General features: G+C 38.5%; 1 pseudogene; it reads left to right on the top strand.

The window, feature by feature from the left end:
• Positions 1 to 6530: 6530 nt before the first annotated feature.
• LOC144305099 (DDB1- and CUL4-associated factor 13-like) overlaps positions 6531 to 24900 on the top strand; it is a 30058-nt pseudogene continuing 11688 nt past the window's right edge.

A 24900-nucleotide genomic window follows, 5' to 3' on the forward strand; every position in this document is an offset into this window, starting at 1 on the left:
TAGTATTCTAAACAGGCAAAACTCAAGTATTTTGCTTGGGAATGCATACCCAAGAACTAAAACTAAAGAAAAAGAAGGAATTGCTTATAATCAGTGTCAAGATAATGATCACCCCAAAGGCCAGGGAATGGTGAGAGGAGCCGCATGTGGGAGTTCTGGAATGTTGATATTATTCTTTCACCTGACTGATGTAATATTTCGAGGAGTGGTGCTTATAGCTGTTTCTGAAACTGAAAACACACTTTTTACACACTTTACTGGATGCACATGTATATTCTGTTTTATAATAGAAGAGTTTACAAAACCAACACCACAAGTCTTTGTAAAACCAAGTGAGAGGTGTTAGGGTTCCTTTCCTGGCCTGGGCCAGACCTTGTGATTTTTTGTATTAGTCTCTTATGAGGTGTCAGATGGCCAGCAGCAAAAGGGTTGGGTTGGGGGATGGCGTAGGCATTGTTAAGCACTACTCCAGCACTACTCATGTGTCGAAAGTTAGCTCTCGGAAAATCTCTGTTCCTACTGCTTGCACTCAACTATACCTGCAGCCTAAAACCTAAGGTCTCGAGACTGTGACTTGCAAGTGTTAAGAGGAAATGTAGTGCTACTTGGAGCTGGAGGTAAAGACTCATAACTTGAGTGTAACCAGTCATGATGGAACACTTCACCTACTCAGTGGAGCCTGCAGATTGTCCCTTCATCTGAGTTGACAGCACTCAGAGCACCGGGTTGGCTCAGCAGTGAAGCAGAGAAAACGGTGTCGAAGTGAAAATAATCTGATACACAAAAATTCTCTAAGTCGTTATAATGGTAGAGAAATGTTATGGTTGGTGCAAAAGTAAGTCATTACCGGAGGCAAATGACTGAACTAAAGAAATTTGATTTCCCCTGGATTTTAACTTCATGGGTGGCTGCCTGCAAGAAAACTCAATATATCTCTAAGACTTCTGCCTCTTTGCCAATTTGACTGAAATCAGCCAATAAAAGCCAAATGATTTCATTCCACAAGAAACTAGGAAAATATTGGAAGGGTCTGTTTTTAATAAAAATTCAGAATTCCTTGAAGACTATGGTTTCTTTATCAAACCTGTTCATGGGATCATAAATATTTCAGTTTCTTGTGTATACAAGGGGGAACCTTTGATCGCCAGCTGAAAGAGGTCAGTTTGAGGTACAGCTTACACAGTAAACATCACCAGATGGTGACCTACAAGAGAACTATGTCTGGTCACTTGAAAAGTGTTAAGTGTCTACAATGGCCAAACTATGGAAAGAGCCTAGCTGTCCATTGACAGATGAATGGACAGAAGATGTGGTATATATGTAATGGAATATTACTCAGCCATCGGGAAGGATGAAATCTTACCATTTACATTGACATGGATGGAACTGGAGGGTATTATGCGGAGCAAAATAAGTCAATCAAAGAAAGACACTTATCACATGATTTCACTCATGTGGAATGTGCACAGGATCATAGGGGAAGGGAGGGAAAATGTAATGGAAAGAAATCAGAGAGGGAGACAAACAATGAGAGACTCTTAACTGAGGGTTGCTGGAGGGGAGGTGGGTGGGGGATGGGTTAACTGGGTGATGGGCATTAAGGAGGGCACGTGACGTGATGAGCACTGGATGTTATATGCAATGGATGCATTACTGAACTCTGCATCTGTAGCTCATGATGCTCTATATGTTGGCCAATTGCATTTAAAGAAGAAAAGAAAAGAAAAGTGCTAGTTTCTGTGATTAGAAAAAGTGGTATTCAGGGGAAAAACTAAGAGAAGATTCCAATACCCACCCTGGCTTAAATTTCAGTTCCGGGCTGGCAAAGTCATGGGTTTGTTGGATATAGGGGAAAGGTTACATGGATCATTGGTGTCTCTGTTGGTGTGCTCTGGCTCAATATTCTAAAGACAGAGTCAATAGGCTATTAGGGAAGATCTAGACAGGACTCCCTGAGCTTTCTTCCAGTGGGCAAACAGTCCACAATTACACATTGGAAGTGAAAAGCAGGGAGGACGGCTCAATTAAAGGGTAAGCTGCTTGTGGCCATGGACCAGGCCTTTCTTTGATTCCTCTATTTCCCAACCCAACTTCCACTTCCTAATACACTCCCTGTGAATCATCCACTCAACAGTTATCAATTTGCTGACAAATAGTTAACTCGCTTACTGTGGGAGAAAGCAACAGTATGAGATATAAGTACTTTTTTCTTGCAGTCATTTCATCAGTCGATTCTATTTAGATCCGAGGAGATAGCATTTCCATTTCAAACCACAAAAAAAGATGTCTTGCTTACATTAGGATTTACCTTCATCTAGGAAGGTGATCATGAGGAATTATTACCATGACTGCTTCAGTTCCCCGTAAATACTGAATGGTTTTCACATCTTCCTAGAACCACTTGACCCAGGTTTAAAAGAAGCAAGAAGAAAAACAGCCTGTTGGGGGGTAAATGTGTTCTAATACTTTAGGAACATCTTGACTCAATTGAATTAAATACAAAGACCCTTACTGATTTTGCTAACTTCAATCTCAGAAGTAGGATCAGCTTGAGGAGGACCATCGGCTGGTGACTCTGCCTGTTTCTTTGCAATTTCCTGGCTTTGTCCCCTTCTAAATAATGATTATGTCTTTCTGCTGCTTCTCTTATGGAAAAAAAAAAATGCCTGTAGTGGCTTCACATCCACATGCCACAGTGTCCTGAGGAAGAATGAAACTGCGCTTATCAAAGACTTCTAAGAGAGTGTCCCAAGATCCATCCTGACTAGGTTGTCTATATTACTTGTTCATCTCCGGGCCAGTGCTTATGGATGGAGGAATGAAGTGGGTTAATAAAACAAGCTGAGAGTGCTCAGCCTTGAAGCCAGGCAGAGTCAGTTTTGCTCACAATTTCCTAAATGAGTGAGAGCAAAAGCCTGAATCAAAATTTAGATGTTTAGGAAAGAGTAACATTATTCTAGGCACACGACAGAGAGAGAGAATAAGAAAGAAAAATAGCAATAGTTCTCTACTTTGGCTGCACATTAGAATCATGTGGGGGCATTTGTAAATCCTCATGTCCAGACCAAAACCCTGGGCCAAATAATTCAGAATCTCTGGAGGGAAGGGAGAGGGCAGTAGTTCTTAAGCCTCCATGGTCGATCCCAACGTGACTCCAATAAGACCATTACATTCCATGGAAAGAGTTTATTACAGGAAGACAGAACTAGTATCTGTCAGCTTCTCTCCTCACGTGGGGATTTTGAAGAGAGATGAGTTGGTTTTATTCCCCAAGCTCTGGCAGCTTAAAGCCACCTGAGCTGACAGTTGTATTTCCCCTTACAAAGGGGCTTACACATAGTGGAATTATACTTTTCTAGCCTCACAATGAACAACACAAAGGTTACAACAGTGGCTAAATCCCACGTGGGAAGCACAGAGAAGGCCATTGTAAGCACTGCTTTTCCAGAGTGAGAGAAAATAGAGGGGGATTACAGATGGGTTTAAAATACCATTTCCTTCCCGCCACCATTAACGGTGTTTGTAGAGTGTGCAACGCTGCATCCCCGGGTCCAGCATGGTCAGCTGTGGCGTGGCTTTGTTTTGTTCCCTTGTTCTCATCACTGTCTGTTCATTCATTCACAACTCATTTTCTCACTCTGTTTGCTGCTCTGGATTCTATGGCTTCCCTCCTGAGAATTTACCAGAGGAATCCGGCTGAGTTACAACAGAGAGAAACCAAAACACTCCTCAGACTCTCCTGTCTTTCTTTCTTCTTCTTTTGGGAAGGGAGGAGTGGTAAGAGGAATAAAAAAAAAAAAAAAAAAAAGAAAAATAGAAAACAGATTTTGCTTGCTTGTTCGACTTCTAAAACTGCTTGAGTTTCTTTTTGGAAAGTCTTACCTTCTCTTTCAATTTTTTTCTTTAAGATTTTATTTATTTATTCATGAGAGACACAGAGAGAGACAGAGAGAGAAGCAGGCTCCCCAATTAGAGCCTGATGCAGGACTCGATCCCAGGACCCTGGAATCATGACCTGAGCCACCCAGGTGCCCCTCTTTCAATTTGGTTTTAAAGAGAGATGACAACAAGCAAAACTTCATGAGAGAAGAAGCAATTTTCCAGAGTCACTCAAACAGTAATTTTTAAAAACCCATACTAGGACACATTGTCATGAAATTATTAGAGCCCTGGGAAAAGAGAAGACCCTCAAAACTTCCACAGAGGTAAAATATTAAGTCTCAAGCAAAAGAGAGGGAATCATTGTGGCAGTGGATTTCTGAACAGCAACTTTGATAGCAAAAAGATAATGTTCTTCCAAATACTGGATTTTTCAAAATTAGTAAATGTAAGGTGTATTGTAAGCAGGTATGGGAACAAGAATATAGAAAAAGTCAAATAATTAGAAAGCAGAAAGAATACATTCAGTAGAGCCACCTTAATGGGTAAGGGAACCAGATCCTGGGGCTCCAGAAATCTTCAAAAGTAGTTTAAGGGTCTTTAATCTAGTGTTTCGCCATTAACCAAAATCAGCTGCTTCCTGGTTTTTGCTATATTCTCTCTCCTCCTCTGACTATCCATTTTCCTTTTCACCCCTTCCTTTATACTTGTTGGTTTTTCAATTTCTTTTTCTTATATGAATTGCTGGTCTTTTAAACATGCAGTGGTTCAAAATTTTGAGACGTGAAACTTGATTTCTTCTGCTTGTCTTTTCATGCCAAGGCACATTATAGGTCGCTGAATAGCCTGCGGATTAATCAGGTTCTGACCCCTAATTATCAGCTGAAGATGGTGGGAGGTTGTAATACATTTAAAAACGTGGCAAATTTGTCTTGTGTGGCCAGGGCTATGAACAGGGCATTTCTATTTTTTGCAGTGGTTCTTTATCAGTATCATCTGGGAGCTTATTAGACATGCAGATTTGGGGGGCTTGACCCGAGATCTACTCATTCGGAAACTGCGAGGGTGGGGCACCTGGGTGGCTCAGTGGCTGTGCATCTGCCTTTGGCTCAGGTCATGATTCCAGGGTCCTGGGATCCAGTCCTGCATCAGGCTCCCCACAGGGAGCCTGCTACTCCCTCTGCCTATATCTCTGCCTCTCTCTGTGTCTCTCATGAATCAATCAATAAATAAAATATTTTAAAAAAAGAAGAAAAACTCTGAGGGTGAGTGTCAGGCTTTTCTGTGTTTCAGCAAACCCTATGAATGATTCTGGTACATACTAACATTTGAAAACCAGAGCTATAGCATGAATATTTAGTTTACATAATCTCTCTGGATCTAAAATTTTCCAGTGTAAGAGGCAACAGTACTTCTCTTTCATTTTTCTTCTCTGAAAATGTAATGGAATTTTGTATATTATCTTTTCTTAGCTATGAGTTGTGCGTGGATGGAAGGCAGGTGTATGATTAGATGAATGCACATTCTCCAATATGACAATACTAATATACACAAAGCTTCTAGCACATTCTATAAATTCTCTAGGTAGCAATAAAGTTTCTTTGAGTATTTTCAGCCATGGGAAACTCATTGCTTTTGGTTTAATTTGACCAACTCCCCCAGTCATAGAGCCATACTCTTCCCACTAGAGCAATGCAAAATGAATTTAGATTTGACTCTCGCTACTGAGAGTCTAGTATATGTCTTGTTATCTCTTTTGGATCTCCCAATTACTCTGTGTATTAGGCATTTTTACACCCTTACTGTGTGTTAGTCCTTGGAATATTTGTAGAGACTCTTATGTATCTCTTTCCAAGGAAAACAATCCCAGCTCTGTCAGTTGCTTTTTAATATTATATGGTTTTAAAACCTTTCAAAATTCTGGTTGGTTTCCTCCGATGCTCAGTTCCTCATATTTCAATATTTAAATATTACACATGTAAGCAATGGTCTGACACATGTAGCATATTACCTCCTTTATTCTGGATGCAGTATTTCTATTAGAGAAACCTAAAATTAACCTCAATTCCCAGCCATATAACTGTGGTTCATGTAAACTGATGTCATCACAGGTCTCCCCTGACACGATTTTTTTTTAACTGAAGTATATTTTACATCTGTTCCTATTAAATATCATTTTAGTAGTTTTAGTCATCATTCCAATCTGTCATGATTTCTTTGAACTTTGATTCTATCTTCCTTTCTTTTTATTAGCTATTCCACCCATATGTCTATCATCTGCAAAGCTTATAATCATGCTTTTATGTCTTTGTTCAAGTTGTTGATAAAAATGTTGGGTGGAACAGATTTCCTTAATAATGCACATAATACTAATATTTTATATTTGCATGGTGATAAAGCAGTCATAAAACATATTCATATATATGATCTCATTTGATACTATAATCCTGGATGGTAGGAAGGGCAACCTTATTTGCTTTTCCTCTCATTATGGATAAAGAAAGGGTGCTAAGAGAACATGAGTCACACTGCTGCTTGTAGAGAGTTAGTAATATAACTTAAGTGTTTTAAAGAGGCTTTTGTTTAAGGAGTCAGTAGTAACCCAAACTTGAAGGAAAGGCTCAGGGAATCGTGGACAACTAGCAGCCAAAATGAAAGCAAAGATGCTAAACCAGAACTCAGACAACTATGTCTGTGAAATCAAGCTGAACTTACAAACAGTTCTAAGAAACTATGATCTGACTTTGCATCCTTTTGAGGTCCCACAAGAATACTTAAGAGCTTTAAATGCACCAAACTGGAACATATATTTGCAAAACCATTCCTTGCTTCCCTGGATGGTCACCAAGATGCTTGGCAAAGCATCCAAAGAGTGGGGCTGCTGCCCTTTGTGGGGTAAGCAATGAAGAGGTTAAAATTTGGAACTTGACTAAATGAAATGTATCTGTACAAGATATGAGGATTTTGTACAAATAATATGTACTCCCTTTTGTGGGACTTCTTTTTCTACTGTCGGTGATGCCAAAACTGGAAAGCAGTGGAAAAATGGACGGACCAGGCTATGGAGAAGAGGAGGAAACATTGCATACAATATTAGGAAAGACAATGTTTGCAAGAAATTGATCATCACTGGAGAGAAACTATTTTTGCCTCATGTGGACAGCAAGTAGACATTTGGGATGAACAAAGAACAAGTCCTATATATTCAATGACCTGGTGATTCAACAGTATAAATAATGTTAAATTTAACACAATTGAGACATTTTCTTGGAAAGCTGTGCTTCTGACAGGAATATAGTACTAGATGATATGAGGCACACTAGTCCTATAAAAAAGGTCATCTTAGATATGAGAACAAATGCAATTTATTGGAACCCTGTGAAAGCTTTCATTTTTACTGCAGCAAATGAAGATTAGAATGTACGTAGTTTTGATATGCGTGTACTAGACGTTCCCCTAATGGTACATATGGATCATGCATCTGTGGTGCTTGATGTGGATTACTTTCCCACTGGGAAAGAGTTTGTGTCTGCTAGTTTTGATAAATCTATTTGAATCTTTTCTGTGGACAAAAGTAGAAGCAGGGAAGTCTATCACACAGAGAGAATATAACATGTTAACTGTGTAAAATGGTTTTCTGACAGCAAATGTATTATGTGTGGGTCTGATGAAATGAACATTTGTCTATGGAAAGCTAATGCTTCTGAAAAATTGGGTGTGCTTACATCATGAGAAAAAAAAAAAAAACAGCCAAAGATTATAACTGGAGGTTGAAGAAGAAATTTCAACATCATCCTCATATAAAACATGTTGCCCATCACCGACATCTACCAAAATATGCCTACAGCCAGATTTAGGAAAGAATCTCATCAATGAAAGGAATTGAATTGTCTCAAACATAGCAACCCTGGAACTGTGTTGATGGTGTCAGAGAAAACGAAAAAGGCATTTATGAAGAATACTTGGTATTCCTACCAATTCTGGTATATAATTATTTGTTACATTTAAAAAAAAGGTTTGTTTATTTATTTAAGAGAGGGAAAGAGAGAGAGAGCAGAGGGAGTATTGGGAGAAAGTTGAGCAGACTCCACATTGAGTAGAGAGCCGATGCAGGGCTTGATCCCACCACCCCAAGATCATGACCTGAGCTGAAATGAAGAGCTGCAAGCTTAATTGGCTGAGCCACCCAGGTGCCCCTTTTGTCACATTTTGATTTGCAAACTCTGCAAGTAAAAGTGCTGGGTTTAGAATAATAACAAATAGTTCAGTTACGTATGTAGAGCACTACCCTGAGAAACTACCTTGAAAGGTGGCCTGGTTGATCAAACTCTCCATTTTATCCTTGATCTTCTTTCTTTTTTTCATTGAATGATACAGTATTTGCAAACTAACATACTTTTTACTGTTAGAAATTGCAGATATACTTTGATCTATTATTGTAGATATACTATACATTTGAATTTACATTTAAGACCAGATGTCTCTTTTGTTACCTTTGATATTACTTTGGTAATTATTACAATGATTCTTTTTATGATTACACATAACATGTGGAACAATTATGTCAGAACTTTTTTCAATTCAATTAATTTTCTGTGTCCTATCTTTATTTGGCTTTTCGAGATTTTAAAGATGATCAGCCTGTGTTTATATAACTTTTATAAATAATAATTATAATTTATGGCCAAGTCAATATAGTAAAACATCCTTTTACTCATAAAAAAGAGAGGTTTTTGTTTATGGTTCTAATTAGTTGTAAATTTGTGTCCCTCTAATTCTATTACCATTAAATCCGTATTCATGTATCTGTAGTTAGTTTCATGAAGCAGGAAGGACTAATTCATTTTTCTGGAAGTAGTAGAGTTAAAACAGGTAAGACAGACTGAAGAAGAAAGGCCAGAAGTGATGTGGGAGGCAAATGGAAGCCAGATAGTGTCTATTTCTCCAGATGCACCATGAGCAAGATGGGCCTGGGGATGGGACATCGGGAAAGCTGATGAGGAATCTGCTTTGAGGTGGGCACAGGAACATGTGGGGGTATCTCCTCCAGTGAAATATAAGATGCCACCTATTCTTATTTTGAAGCCTACTCTGGGGACCTAAGAACGTATTTGATGAGTAATCTTGCTGATTGAAGAAGTCAACAATGTCTATAAGCATACAAGACCAGAATTGGGCAACATTTGCCCTTTGATGGCAGCTCTGACTTATCCCATTCCCACTCCTCTGAGGCATCATTCCCCAAAGAAGCACAATAGTGAGGAGCACCTATGCTTTAGTTACACACAGCATTGCAACCTGCTCTCAGAAAATAGGAAGGGGGGCAAAAAAGGGCCTAGTGTTGAAGCATAATGCCATCTTTACCAGGTTATAATCATGATGATAATCAAGGCACTGGGGAGAGTAGGTCTATATTAGGTTAAATACTAGAACATTATGAATATTTGGCTCTTTCAGACCTATGACAATTTCATATGATTCAGCCAATAACTTCTAGTTATATTTTGAAAGGTTTTAAAAAGACCTGGCTGAGGAAATGTATCTGAAGTGTTCACTATCCTTTCTTCCTCTTAAAAGTCTTTTGAAAAAGAAACAGTTGTAGTGGGATTTTATTATTTCAGGTGAACAATGTATTTGTTCACAGACAGGTTACCAGATCTATCAGATCACTAATTAGTGGGAAAATATCCAACTAAATCCAAACAAACAAGTATATATTGAAGATTTTCTATGTGCTGGCATTAAAGCAGGTACTAGAGATAAAGAGGTAAGATAAAATGCCTAATTTCAGGAGTTCCTAACCAAATTGAGGCATCAGACAAAATAAATTATAGTAAAATTTTTTCAAGATAAAAATATAGAAATATATATATATATATATTTTTTTTTTTTTTTCTGAGAGAACACTTATTTTGAGCCAGTAAGGGTAATGGAGAAAAGATGACAGAAGATCTGAGTTTTCTAGGATGAGCACGAGTTAGCCAGGTAGACATGAGATATAAAAGGCATTCTGGGCCAGAAGAGTAATTGTACTATGACCACAGGTATGGGGATGAGGGGAGTGTTGGAAGATGATGGAAAATTAGACAGAGACACACAATTTGGAAATGTTTTCTTTTAATGATGATATCATCCTACTTGTAATGTTAATTAACCATGTCCTAATGAAAATCTTAAATATCTTTAATTTTTTTAAGAGAAAACATTGACACTTCAATTATTTCCTTTTGACTTTTTTTTTTTGCATTTAATTTCTCTGTGTTTTAGAGTTAAGAAACTAAGATGTTAAGGGGAAAAAAGGAAAGTATGCCTTGATTGAGTTACCTAACTTTATTTGCATAGCTATGTACATTTTAAAATAGAGTACAATATCAAAACAAACAATAATATCCGTGCCATGTTATGCAGAGGTATGATTACACAATTTAAAGCTCAATTTTATTGTGCATACATGAAGACTGGTTTTTGATTGCTCAGTTTTTTTTCCCCCAAACTCATAACAATTTCATTCTTCATCTTAAAGTTCTAAGGTTCAACTATATTTGAATTATCCATAAAAGAAATCATAAGTATTTTCTCTGTATGAAAATTTCCCCCATACTTCATAACCTGAAAATGACTAAAGCAATTTGTGCACTGAAAATGGGGGGAGGACTTCTTTGTTCTCAGACAAGGGCAAGGGAGTTTGAGAATCAAAGGATAATTTCTTGAAAGAAAAGGTTGAACAGGTCAAAACAGAAGGTGATACTGGATGTTGTTTTGAAATACTAACAATAGCATCCCTTCCTACTTGCCTCTGGTTACATGGTCTGAAATAAAACTGTCAGAGGCTAGCATCCCAGGGTCTCTCTGCAGACCCTCTTTAAGAGCCATAAAGACCCAGTGTTCTCCATCGACTTGCTTCTACTTTAGAGTGAGAGAAACATACACGATGAAAGGAAGGTTAAAATCTAAGGCAGACAACAAGGAAGCAGCTGAAAGGGCTTGTTCACCCTGCAGTGTAATGAAAGATGTTGGTTCTGAGGTGGAAGTTGTACTTTATTGGAGACTTCTGGTTGCCTAGAAGTTTGCAATCAAAGAGGAGCCGGAGTCTGATGTGCTGGCGAGGAAGTGGTGGTACCCGTGTTGCATCACTCCCCTGTGGTACAAGGGCTGTACCAGGCATATGTATTGAATTGGGAACCTCTGGGAAGTCCCCCAACAGAAGGCTTCCAGTTGGGTTCCGCCAACGCAGTCAACTCCAAAGGGACGTAGCATTCCTACTCTAGAGACGGTGTGACTGAGACTCATGGCCTTTTCCTGCCACTTCTGTTGTGTCCTTTGCCAGACAGCACCTGGCCAGCCATGTCAGTGTACACAGAAGGTTTTGCCACACTTTGAGGCAACCTCAAAGCCTAAACTGTCTATGAAGTGGATTTGGTTAAGGGTCTACAGCTCTTCTAATCATAATATATGTAACGGTCTCATCTGGAAAAGGAGCCTGCATCTAAATGGGACCTCACCTAGGTATTCATAACTGTGTAGGTGTTGAAAACCACTAACACATCCCAAAAGAAGAATGTGTGGTAAGGAAATACAGTATTAGGAAGATATGGACGCACTCCACATTAGATTTTATGCACTGAAACAGTCATAGACTCAAATCAGGTGATAAAGGGTATCATATAGCAAAGCTGAAAATAAGGACAGAAGAAAACCTGATGAAGAATCGGAGCTCATACAGTTGCTGGTTCAAGGCTTGGCATCACTTAGAATTGCTGTAGGTTCGGCATACATACAGGATCTGAGGAAATGAAATGGTACTTGAAGAAAGGAGCTTATCTTTTTATAAATTTGATGATTTATTGCTAGTAAGCTGACTGAACTGGGTTATAGTGGAGCAGCTTTCCTTAAGTGAGAAATTCCTCTGTCTCATCACCCTTTGCTTGCATGTTGACTTGAGACACTATAGGAAGAAAGCTAACATTTGTAGATGAGGTCATGGTATTGAGAAAAACTGAATAGTGACTCAATGTCCGTCAGGATCCTCTATGCAAGAATAAGAATAGTCAAACACCAAAGGGACACCAAAATATACCCTTTACCTAGATCCCCCTTTTGTTAACATTTTGCTGAATTTGGTTTATCTCTGAAAGTATGTTGAGTAGAAGAAAATTCAGATGTTACTGGATGCTTCAATGACTTTCCTGAAAATCTAAAAGAGCTGCTGCTCTACCCATTTCCATTTCTTGACTTCCTTACTTTATTCTCAAACCTGGGGAAGTCTTAACTCTCTTTGCTGCACTGGTAGGTTCTTTCCTCTGTGACCATCTAATGGAAACCACTCTCCCAGAAGCCCTCAGCATCCCACCTTTATCCAAGGTTATTTCCTAAGTTTGTCTCCCTCTTTTTCTTCTTCTTTTTTTTTTTTAAGATTCTATATATTTATTCATGAGAGACAGAGAGAGAGAGGTAGAGACATAGGCAGAGGGGGAAACAGGCTTCCTGTGGCAAGCCTGAGTGGGACTTGATCCCAGGACTCCAGGATCATGACCTGAGCCAAAGGCAGCTGCTCAACCACTGAGTTATCCAGGTGCCCCTTGTCTTCCTCTTTACAAGCCCAAGGCATCATTATTGAGATCTCTGCAATCTGAGTCCTGCTTCCACATTTTCTCCTTCTTTAGAGCCTTATTCTCTCCCTCATGTCTCCATATGCTTGCTCAGTTTTCACCCCCAGCCCCCACAAATCTCTCTCTACCGGCTGCCCCTCCCATCTGGAAGCAGTCCTCCCCCAGATATATTAGTATTAAAGAATATCCTCATTCAGTCCACACTTCTGTACTGCCTCATGCTCTCTCCCACTGGAAGCTGCACATTTGCATGTTATCACATCCACCCCAGCCCTGATGGGGTCACCGTTCAATCCTCAATATTTTTAGAGAAAGGGAGGATTTTGTTACAGTTCTCAATCTGATATTCATGGCTTTTCAGCTGAAAATTTGGCTTTCTGTTGTCAAGGAAAAGAAGTATTGCTCAAGATTCTAGAAGTCTATAGCCTCCTCTTTCCTTCTCTGTGTTGAAATCTTAGGTGGAGTGTGAATTTTGATGAACATGGATGAAAGGAAGTAGTTGCACCAAGAGGAAATCAGATGCAGTTTTGGCTAGACTGTAACAAATGCTACTAGCATCTTCACCACTTAAAATTCTTGGGGGACAATTGTCGGTCTCAGAGTATAAATGAATTTCTTTGACAGGATCCTTTCAAGGGGTTACTTTTTTTCCTTTCATCGTAAATACTTAAATGATACACTGAGAATATGGAGTGTCGTGATATGCCAGTTGAGTTGTCTGTTCATATCCTTGGAGAGCTGTTTAAATTTAGGAACTGCTGGCCATCGATTTGCTTGCCTATGAAATGGGGACATTAGATTTGATTATTTCATAGGTCTAATTCATTCATAAATATATGCATAACCCTTCTGAGGCATGTTGGAGGGTAGGAGTTAGGAACTTTTTCCTTGGAAACTGTCAAAATGAGACTAGCAGTACTTAACCCCCCTTGTTTCTACCTGGAATTGTCCCACTGTAACAGAGAAGGCAAGTTATTATATAACACCTAAAATGACTACAGGTGCATCTGCCTTCTAAAGGAAATGGGATAAAATAATTTCTGCGTGCTGTTCCTTTCCTGTCAGGGAGAGTGGTAGAGATGATAGAAAGAAAGGAAATAAAGTTTCTTCCAGCTCATTGTGTTCTTTTGGTGGAAGTCCAAGTCTGTTGCTTGTCACTGTCCCCTAGTGAATTCTTTGGGCATGCGATAACAGGATCTGAGCTGGATAGGCTTCTGTCCATAATAAAGTGAATGAAGGTGTCCTCTCTGGGAGGCTATAGGAAAAATCCCCAGAAAATAGTGAAGCACAGAATTCCTAGACAGCTAGGCAGTAGACCGAAGTGAACACCTGTCACATCAACACTTTAGAAAATCTGCTCCATGCAAATGCCTTAAGTGAAGAAGGTTTGAGTAAAAAGAAAAAAACAGCTAGAGAAAGTGAGACCTGAACAAGATCATAGTTCACTGGAAGATAGGACTCAAAACTACAGGGAATTATTTGCAAACATTTTTGACATGAGTTTTGGAAATTTGGGATAATGAGATCAAGACACATAAAGAACATGTCCTATTTACCTAATTGTCTCTAGTTTCTAAAGAAAATTACTGCCCATGGGGCACACCTTTCCCATACCTTGTGTTCTTGTGCCTCAAAGTTGTAGGAAGCCCCACATATGTGAACAAGTTTGCCTTTTAAATGAGGCATAATCAGCTGCAAGGGCTTCATGCTCCAGTTTGTAAGCTATGAGAACTAATTGGATATAATCCATTTAATACAGTATATTACAAAGGAAGACATTTAAATGTCATAACTTTTATCTACAATGTAGACTTAATCCCATTTTACCATATTACTTTTTCCCAGCTATAATGCTGGACTCACTATAAATGTTCTAATTTATCAACACACCCTCAAACATTTTTCATTCCTTTAGAAACATGGGAGTTGTTGCAGGTGATAATCAATACCAGACAGGTATTGAATTACTTGGTTATCATTAACTTTTGAAAAACATTAAATTTTATTGAAATATTCACAGTGCTTTAGTAGAGTACCTAGTATATAGTAATTGTGCAATAAGTATTAGGTATTGCCAATATTATTATTTTTGCAGTTATTATTGGACAACCAAGTATGATCCTTTTTACAACTATCATCTCACTAAAACTAAACAGTACTATAAAGTGAATATCATTATTCTAGTTTCATAGAAAAGAAGACTGAGGTTCAAATAACCTAAGTATTACTTACTTTCCTATATTTTAATAAATAGAAAATGGCAAAGTGACTATTCAAACCCAAAGCACATGTTCCTTCCATGATATACAGTTTTCAAAATTCAGGCTGCCTTCATTGGAGATGAAGTGATTATAGGTGGAACACAGAAAAACATTAAAAATATTTAATAGGCTTAGTTAATTTTAATATACATAAGAAAATATTTATGACCAAGTAGTTAGAATTTGAGGCTATAGCAGTGAGTACAAAAGCATTCTTAAGATATTGTCATTCTAAAAATGCACATTACACTTAAAAATATGTATTCATACAATTCTAGAAAAAGTCACAAAAGAGGAATTTACTGGCTGAAATGTATGTATGTATGTATGTATGTATGTATGTATGTATTTGAGTGGCTGAAATTTCACTAACATTGCCGTGAATCACACTCCCTGGACTTCTCTCTTCAGGAAATAACTGATGGCTTGGGGACTAGAAAAATCTACCCACACACATACACAGAGCATCTTATCTTAAAATATCACTAAAAATTTTGTCTACTAAATTGTTACTGTAAAGGAAATATCCTTCTAAAATAAAGCTTCTTATATGCTTTAACATCACCTTTCCCTCTTTCCCCCACTAGCTATTTCCTTACACTCTTCTCTAAGCCACTGTGTCACTGGGATGACTCCAAACTGGTGAGAAAGGTGGTTGTCTGAGAACCTGAGGGGCTTGGTCCACTTTGAAATGTTAAATTTTATTTAGGCCATCTCTCTCTAGGAGGTACGTCCTGCCACAGCAGCATGGGTAAATGCCTGCCCTGCCCTTGTTTCCCTGTCTGTAGCAGGCACCCAGAGATCTCCCAGCTCCTGATACTCATGCCTCCCCTTCGGTGTAGGCTGGACCTGGTGATTTGTATCTACTGGATAAAATCTGTCAAAAGTGATAGGATGTCACTTCCACGGAATTAAATTACGAAAGACTGCGACTTCCATCTTGATGGACTCTCTCCCCTTTGACTTCTCCATTTGTACTTTGATGAAGCAAGCTGCCATGTTGGAGAGGCCCACCTGGTAAGTGATTGAGGGCAGCCTCTAGCCAAAAGCCTTCAAGGAACTGAGGCTGTCGGTCCAAAACTGAATGGTGTCCTGCCAGTAATCATAAGAGTGATCTTGGGGTGGATTCTTCTCCAGTTGAGACTTGGATTCAGTAGACACAGCCTGTACCTGGACTGCAGCCCACTGGAGGCCCTGAAGGGAAAGACCTAGCTGAACTGTGCCTAGAGTCCTGACCTACAGAAACTGAGAAAATAAATGTAGTTGTTTCAAGCTACTGGGCTTGAGAGTAGCAATAGATAACTAATATACTGCCGTACTAAATTAGATTTTAAAAAGGTCACATTGTGGACCTTCTCTGTACCCATGGCTGTATTTTACTCACTTAGGGAGAATTTGTCATCAGATACATTTTACTGACCTTTAACTTCCTACAAGATATTCCTCACTTCTAATCCCACCCACCTCACCTCCATTTATTTCTGGTAGATACCCAGGATGTTTTTTCTCTCACATTTCCTTGTGAATAAATCCTACCAGCTACAGTGAGGTTTCTGTCTTTCCTCCCTATCAGTCCGTAGCCATCTGCTGCTGAGCCCTCCGTTACCTAGAAGGCTGGGGAAAAATTTGTCAGCGCTGCCTCCAGTAGGAAACAATTCAGCTGTCCCACTCCAGGAATTTCTACCCTCTCTAGGCACTGACCTGTAGGTCCTAGAACCTTCCAGTATGTCAGGGCAATATGGGAAAGGCTCTAGAGTCCTTGATAAGTTGAAACTGTTCCAATTCCTGGGCCGAAGAGGGATGAGAGCTTATTTTCTTCTTGCTTCTCCTTTAAGCTTGCCTTCTTTTATTATATGAATATTTAAAGCTATAAGTACTCTTTTAAACCCAGCCTTAAAGACATATCACAGATTTTGAGGAGATTTTTTCTTCTCTTTTTACCTTCAGTCTCTTTTATCTTTGTGATTCAGTTTGGATAGTTTCGACTGCTATGTCTTCAAGTTCACTGTTAGTTTTTCGTCTGTCTTGTCTAATTTCAGTGAATTTTTAATTTCAGCTATGGTGTTGTTTTAGCTTTGGGAAATTATTGTTTTTCACATACCTTCTATTTTTCTCCTCATTACACTCATGTTTCCTTTCAAAGCCTTGAACATATTTATAATAGCTTTTAAAGTCGTTGGCTACAAATTCCAACACTTCTGATTTTTTCTGACTCTATCTCCACTGACTGATTTCCCTCTGATTATAGGTCCATTTTCTTGCTTCTTTCATCCTAGTAATTTTTGAACGGCTACTACATAATATGGAAATCAAATTGCAGAGTTTCTGGATTCTGTTGGCTTCTTTTAAAGAGTATTGATATTTGTTTAAGCAGGCAGTTAAAATGACTTGCAAATCAACGTGTTCATTTTAAAGCTTGCTCTAAGCTTACATCTTGGTTTTTAGCCTCGACCTAGACAGAGTCGCTCTAAGGTTTATCTGCCTCTACTATGAAAGCAGGACATTGTGCTTTCAGACCTCCTATGTGTACGTTAGGATCTCTATGGAATGCTCCAACGACAACTCTCTGCCGGAAATCAAATGCGTCCAAAGCCTGTGTGATCTTTGGCAATTGTTTAGATTACAACTCTTTACTAGCTGTTCTTTTTTCTGGTGGTTATTCTTTGCCTAGTCTAATGAAGACCTATCTATGCAGGTTTAGCTTATATTCAACCAATGCCTCAAGGAATCCCTGTGCAGTTTCTGGCTAGCACCCTCCTCTCTGGTTCTCTCTCCTGCAAAGTCCAACCACCTCAGTCCCCTCAACTCTGATTACTTCAACTCTGCAAAATCACTGTGATCTCCTTGGATTTCTGTTTTCTGTGCTTGGCTTGGCTGTCATACGGCACCCATCATTTGTTTACCTTTTCTCAAGTGTTAAAACCTAGTCTATTGTATAATGTTTGAATATAGTTGGGTTTTTTTTGTACAGTTTTATATTTTATACAATTTTTTTTAGTTGTTTTCGCAGGAGGGTAAGATTAAGGAACCACGCTGGTTCCTTAAACAGAGCTTTTCTGTGTCCTAATATCTTAGAAGAAATGAACAACAACTGCTTTGACAGTTTTCATTTCTCTTCTCCTTCAAATAAGACGTAAGTTCATTGGGATTTAGCTGGAAGACAACTCCAGATAACAGGCACAATGTTATATTCAGAATTACTTCTTTGACAACAATGCTTTACTATTAGCTCAAGCATTTTGTCTATTTTTTCCTTCCTTTAAGATGGGCCTCCACTCAGAAGTCTTTGGTATTCATGCAAATAGACACTCATCAGGCCAGGGCCACAGACTGCCAGATTAGCCCAAATATGCCTGCATCTAAGCATGGGGTATAGCTCAGGTTTAGGAGTTCCAGCCCCACTCCTGAATCTTTATCGACTTATAAGACTCTCTTTGTTTTGATCAGATGTATAAAACACTCTGGCTCCTCCTTCCTCCCTTTACATATTTGAGATAGGCAAAAGAACTTGTTTTCAATTCTTTTCTTTAGAAATTTGCCTGTAACATATGGCCAGTTTTGGTATTCACCTCCTATGTGTATGTTAGGGAAAATAGCCTTCCTACAGGAATGGTTCTGAAGAGTAACATGAGCAGTTGTCAAAGATTTATATGGGAAGTCTTTATTTTTCTAATATCAAATAAAATCTGACACCAAATCCGTCTATTTCCTAAGGCCAATGAGAAATTTATTTTCTGTCCTTAATTCAGATTCTTCCCTTCAGGGTATGAAATGATTCTAAGGGTCTTACTTAGAGTGTAACTTTGGAGATAGTTCTGGTTTGGGAAACACATATATTGTTTTTAATTTTCTAAACCTGGACATGGTACCTGAAGGGAAGTGGCCCTGTGGTTTTTGCATCACACTTGGACAGAGGATCTCTGTTGCGCCTGAAAGCTGCATTCATGTGGTTTAACTTCTGGAAGAGTGACATACAAGCAGTCCACTTCCAAGATTTTCCATCTTCCCTTGGCTCTGTCAAGGAGTAGTTCAATCACTCCTGTTTTTTTCAGGGCCCTTCTCCTCTCTGGGTCTAGAAGCATGTCTTCTGTCTCTATTCTGTCTTTTTCTTCACCAAGAACTTGCCTTGCTCCCCAAAGGCATTGCATTATTTCACATCTTCCTCAGAAACAGGTATTGAAGTGGTGGTGGCAGTCCCCCTACTGCCATTAGTCCTGAGGTAAGAGGGCAGTAACATCTATTTCCTAAAAAGAAAATCGAGAATTACGAAAAGATACACACACACACACACACACACATACACATAGACATTCACACACACATTCACATTTGCTGAACGTCTCAGTAATTTACTGCATTCTTTTTTGGTCTAAATTCAGTTAGCTTCTGGTGGTCTCATACATGGTTACTGTGCTATATTTTCTAAATAACTTTATGTATAATATCTAATATCTATTGTTTTGGAATCCATATTTGAATTTTTATAATATGTACGTTTATAGCTTCTTGAGAAAATGAATTCCATTTTCTCTCTCTTTTTTTTTAATTCCATTTTCTCAATGGGGATAGAGCTTAAAGGGGAAAGACAGACAGGGTAATTTTGTAAGAAATTGAAATGTAAAAAAAAAAAAAAAAAAAAAAAAAAAAAGAAATTGAAATGTAGCCCTCTGATGATTTTGGCAAAAGAGCCAAAAAGATCTCCTAATGTGGCAAGTATTTTATTTCAGCAAATGTGAATTTGCAACTGCTGTGGATACAATATATAACACACTGTTTTCAGTATTAGAGACAGATTCAAAGATGGTCTCTACTTTTCAGGTGCTTGTGTTCCGACAGACCAGCATACTGCATAATGCTTGTCTCCTAGGCTTCAATTTTCATTCTTTCTCCTACTTCTCTTTCTCTGTCCCTGTCTCTCTTTCCCTCCTCTTCTGTCTATGACTCTGTCCCTCCCTACTTGGGTCATCTCCTGATATCTCTGCTTCATTCTTCCTGTATGTCAAATTTTCTCTTTGTCTCATCTTAATCAGAGGGATTTTTTCCTCCTTATGACTTGCCCATAACTAGCATGATGGTCACCTAACCCCTTTACTTAAAAAAAAAAAAATCGGGCTACTTTTCACTTTTTTTTTAAAGATTTTATTTATTTATTCATGATAGACACACACAGAGAGAGAAAGGCAGAGACACAGGCAGAGAGAGAGAAGCAGGCTCCATGCAGGGAGCCCGATGTGGGACTCGATCCCAGGACTCCAGTATCACGCCCTGAGTCAAAGGCAGGCCCTGAACCGCTGAGCCACCCAGGGATCCCCTACTTTTCACTTTAATTCTCATTCCTAACTGCTTCCATCATTCAGATTTATAAAGTGTAACTCACTTCAAAGTACATGAACTCACGTGTTCTTCACAATGGTGTTCTGCAGCAGGCAAGACAGCTGTTATTATTTACATGGTATAGTTACATGTATTAAGGCACAAAAAGATAATGTTACAACCATAATTTAGTAGGAGAAATTGAAGAATAGAATGAAGACCTTCCAACTTTGTTCTCTGCAATGTACCACAAAGTCCTTCAAGTGTCTTATGCTCATAGTGTAGCCCTTGACCACATGCAAGGTTATGTTGTTTGGTGCCACTCAGATTGTTTAAAACACTCACCATCTTGAAGTGGGGGGACTATGTCTTACCTCTCCTTTGCCAGGGGAGCACATTCTGAAGACTTATTAGCTGTTTGATAAACAGTTGAGGATATGATCCTAAATATACCCTGGCAAAAAGTAGTGTACTGGGGTTGGGCAAAGCAGGGAGAGCTGAGTGGGAAGGTGGCACAATGAAGGGAGATGTTTTCTTGAAGATCTTGTCCATTGGGTTTGCATATTTTGTACACCTCTATACTGATGAAATGTGATGGATGTTGGAAATGGTAAGCCAGTATTGAATCCCTCTTTTGCTTGCATGGAATTTTAGGTTGTCAGCTTCATTCAATGAAGATGGAAGTGGAGTTTCAACTGTGGGAGGGAAAATTACCATTTCCCCCCTGAAAAAGATTGATTTGACCTTTAACACTGATGTTAAAAAAAAACACGGAGTTTCCTCCCCATCATACATAGATGCCCTGTGATTCTGGGAAGGTTATCACTTTTTCTTCAGTGACACTCCCTTGCCACTCTGCTTTATTTATGTTGCTCTTGGTGGTGTGCTACAGGGAATTTGGCTTAAAGGGAATGCTGTGCCTCATTATGTAGATCATGTAGCCATAGGCTTTATGCCTACGAGATGGTTCTTAGTTTGTCTATGCTGCTTTTTCACTTCAGAAGGAGTTCATGTATCACAGTCTCCTTGTGCAGCTTCATGACATTAACACCTGCCTTCTTGCTGCAAAGAGATGTATTGAAGATTTATGTTTATAAGAAGGATTGAACTCCTTTGAGCTAGTTGGCACCAATGGAAATGTTATTATGTCCAACTTATGCATGGAGTAAGGAGCGCAGATTGATTGTCTGATTTGTTTAGGGCTGTACATTTAACAAATACAGTTATCGAAACAAGGGATGAGTGTGTAGAAACTGTCTCCCAAGCAAACAGCAGTTTTTCATTGTTCAAGATAAGTCCAAAAAAAAAAAAAAAGAGAAGAAAAGAAAAGAAAAAGGCTGTGTTGTGGGGAGAGTTTCCAGTTTTGTTTGGTTGGTTTAAGATTAGCAGCACCCCTGGAACATTCTCCTTTCTGTCTGTCATTGCACATAATTTTACTTTCTTTTTTAAAAAAAATTTTTAAAGGTTTTATTTATTTATTCATGAGAGACACAGAGCGAAGACAGAGACATAGGCAGAGGGAGAAGCAGGCTCCATGCAGGGAGCCCGATGTGAGACTCGATCCCGGGACTCTAGGATCACACCGTGGGCCAACGCAGGCACTGAACCGCTGAGCTACCCAGGGATCCCCTAATTTTACTTTCCATAAAGTCCTATTCCAAACTCACCTTCCAAACTTCCCAGATGAATCTCACCTCTTCAGGTGCTAAAGAGAGAATGTCCTGGAAGAAAGAACAAGGGTGCAGAGACCCACTGTAGCCACAGTAATGACAAACTAGGAGTCCTTCTTCATCAGCAGGATAGGGATAATACAAAGTTAGTTCTTTACTTGAAAGAGCTGTAGCTAATCAGATAAGGCAAGAGAAGTATTTGTAAATTAGAAAAGACTATATAATTCTTTTTTTTTTATTATCCTTCCTTTGCATTATAGATTCTGCTTGGCTTCATTATAATACTCTGTACTTTATTAATGTGTCTATTTAAAAATTACTTTCTAAGTCTTCCCAACCCCTTTTTGTGACTTACAAATTCCCCAAGAACAGAACTGTCTCTTCTGTTTCTTTAATAGCCAGTGTCTCCTGCTTTCACATTGGTGCATTGTCAACTGATATCATTTTGAACATAAAGTTCCCTGAGAAGCAAGTGATGGAAAATAACTTTGGGTCACCCACAGACTATGACACCAGCAATCTAGACCGTGTGCTACCATCAGAAGAATGAGAGAAGGAACTGGACACTGAAGTTGTGAACGACAGCAGCCTGGACATGAAGCACAGAGCAAACAGCTATTAGCATTAGCAACAGACCTTAGAGGGCAAAAGGTAGAGAAGTAAAAAAAAAAAAAAAAAAATTACTGCCTATGGATAAAAGCAGTGTTTGCTTATTAAGTCAAAGTCAAAGCATGCAAACTTTGGGGCGGCTAAGCAAGTGGAGAGCTGAGCCCCCATTGCGAGCCCCCATCTCTCTTCTCAATGAGGTTCATCTTTCTCTGGGGCACCTCACCGGAAATCCATTGCCACTGGCTCTTCCCTAAGGGCTCTGCTCTCTCCCTTAAAATCTCAGGTCGAAATGCAGACAGATTCCCTTCAGTACAGTTAAAAACAGTAGGAAATGTCAACAAGTTTCCTAAAAGCAACAAAAGGCAAATGAAAAGAGATGCAAGACATCTCAAACCAGTGCATTTTACAAGGCATAGGTTCACATGCCCCTTTTTTTAAGGTTCGCAACTCGGTCCAGTTCTGAACAGATGTCTTTACTTTTTCCACCAAGAGTTGCTACACCTTTAAAGGCATCTTGCCTGTTTTCCTGCTCTTAGAATACCTGGCTCACTGAATATGGAGTTGCCATCATACCTACCTCTTTGTCTCTGCTACTTGGTTACAAACTATGGGATAAAGACTAATGGAGAACCTTCTGCCTCTCCACTTACCCCCCTCCCAGGACCCTATTACTAAGTTTTTCATTTTATGAGAGCAAACTTCTCCTGTGGTCATTACCATAGTTTGTGCCTGAGATTCCACACATTTTACAAATAAGAAGTGCCTGGCTCTTTTGCATAAGGGCACCTCATCTTTTGCAATAAAACTTACATCCATACCACATGAATTATGCACATGAAAAATAAGAGCTACTATCTTCACACTGGAGAAAACTGATTTTTGGCTTCTGAAGATTCCTACAATAATTTTCAGGAAAATTCATGGATTTGAGAGTTTGGGTGTCATGTTTTCAATTTCAATTCTTACAGCTCACAATAAGGTAACTACTAGTTATTGCTTGATGGTTACTTTTGCTGAGACCTGCGGCCATTGATGGCATAGTAAATGAGTAATATTTGCTTTATTCCTGTAGTCTATCAGAAGTTTTTATGTATAAAAAAGTGAGTTCCTAATTGAAACTGTGATATATCTAAAGACTGAAAAAAAAAAAAACTGAGTCAAAAGAAGGCTTATGGAAAAACCTGGGATAGTAGTCTCTCAATGACTAGTACTTTCAAAATTATAATAATATCACAACCATGATATATAAGATTTCCCCAATTTTACCTGGACTCATGTAGATGTGCATGCATGTACTTTGTGTGTGTGTGTTTAAGTACTGTACACTTTTGCCATCTACGACAACTTGTGTCCATACCAACACAGTCAAGTTGTTGAGCTATACCACAAGGATCTCTTGTATTATCCTTTTGTAATCACACCAATCTCCCTCCTATACCCCCTCTTGCCTCTAAACCCTGGTAACCATTGATCTGTTCTCCATTTCTAAAATTTTGTTTCAAAAATGTTATAAAATGGCATCATAAAATCTGTATCTTTTTGAGATGGGTTTTTTCCACTGGGCATAATTTCCTAGAGATCCTATCTAACCTGTTGCTTTAAATAATTCATTCCTTTTTATCAATGAGTAGCATTCTATGATATATATATATATATATATATATATCTCCCACAGATTGTTTAAACATTCACTTGTTGGAGAATATATGGGCTGGTTCCAGTTATTGGCTATTTGAAATAAAGCTGTTATGAGTATTTCTTTTTGTGTGATTCTTTTTGCATGAAAAGAAACTTTTCATTTATCTGGGATAGATGCCCAACAGTACAATTTCTGGGTCATATGGTAATTTCACATTTAGCTTTGTAAGAAACTGTCAGACTATTTTCCAGAGTATCATTTTAAATTCCCATAGTAAAGTGGAATGATTCAGTTTGTCGAAGAGCCTCACCACCATTTGGAGTTGTCAGTACTTTTTAACATAACCACCCTGAGAGGTGTGTAGCACTATCTCATTGTGGCTTTGTGTTTCTATGATGGCGAATCATATAGAATACTTTTTCATGTGTTTATTTGCCATCTGTATACCCGCTTCAGAGAAATGTCTGTTCTTGTCTTTTGCCCATTTCTAGTTGGTTCGTATAATTTCTATTTATTTGTTTACATTGTTCAATATTGAGAGTTGTTTATGTATTTTAGATAGAAGTTGTATTCAGATATGTATTTTGTGAATATTTTCTCTACAACTTGAAGAAAAACAAGTCTACAACTTGTCTTTTCATTCTTTTCACATGGGCTTCCACAGAGCATGTTTTAAATTTTGATGAAGTCCTATTTATAAATTTTCTCTTTTATGGATCCTGTTTTTGTGTCAAGTATAACAACCTTTGATTAGCTCTATATTACAAGAATTTTATCCTATTTTTTTCTTAAATTTGTGTTTTATATTTTACATATAAGTCACTGTTTCATTTTAATTCATTATTGTACTAAGATTTTGGTAGAAGTTCTTTTTCTTTTCTTTCTTTCTTCTTTTTTTTCCTATGGATATTCCATTGCTT

Source organism: Canis aureus, chromosome 35, assembly GCF_053574225.1.
Source record: "Canis aureus isolate CA01 chromosome 35, VMU_Caureus_v.1.0, whole genome shotgun sequence".
Lineage (NCBI taxonomy): Eukaryota > Metazoa > Chordata > Mammalia > Carnivora > Canidae > Canis > Canis aureus.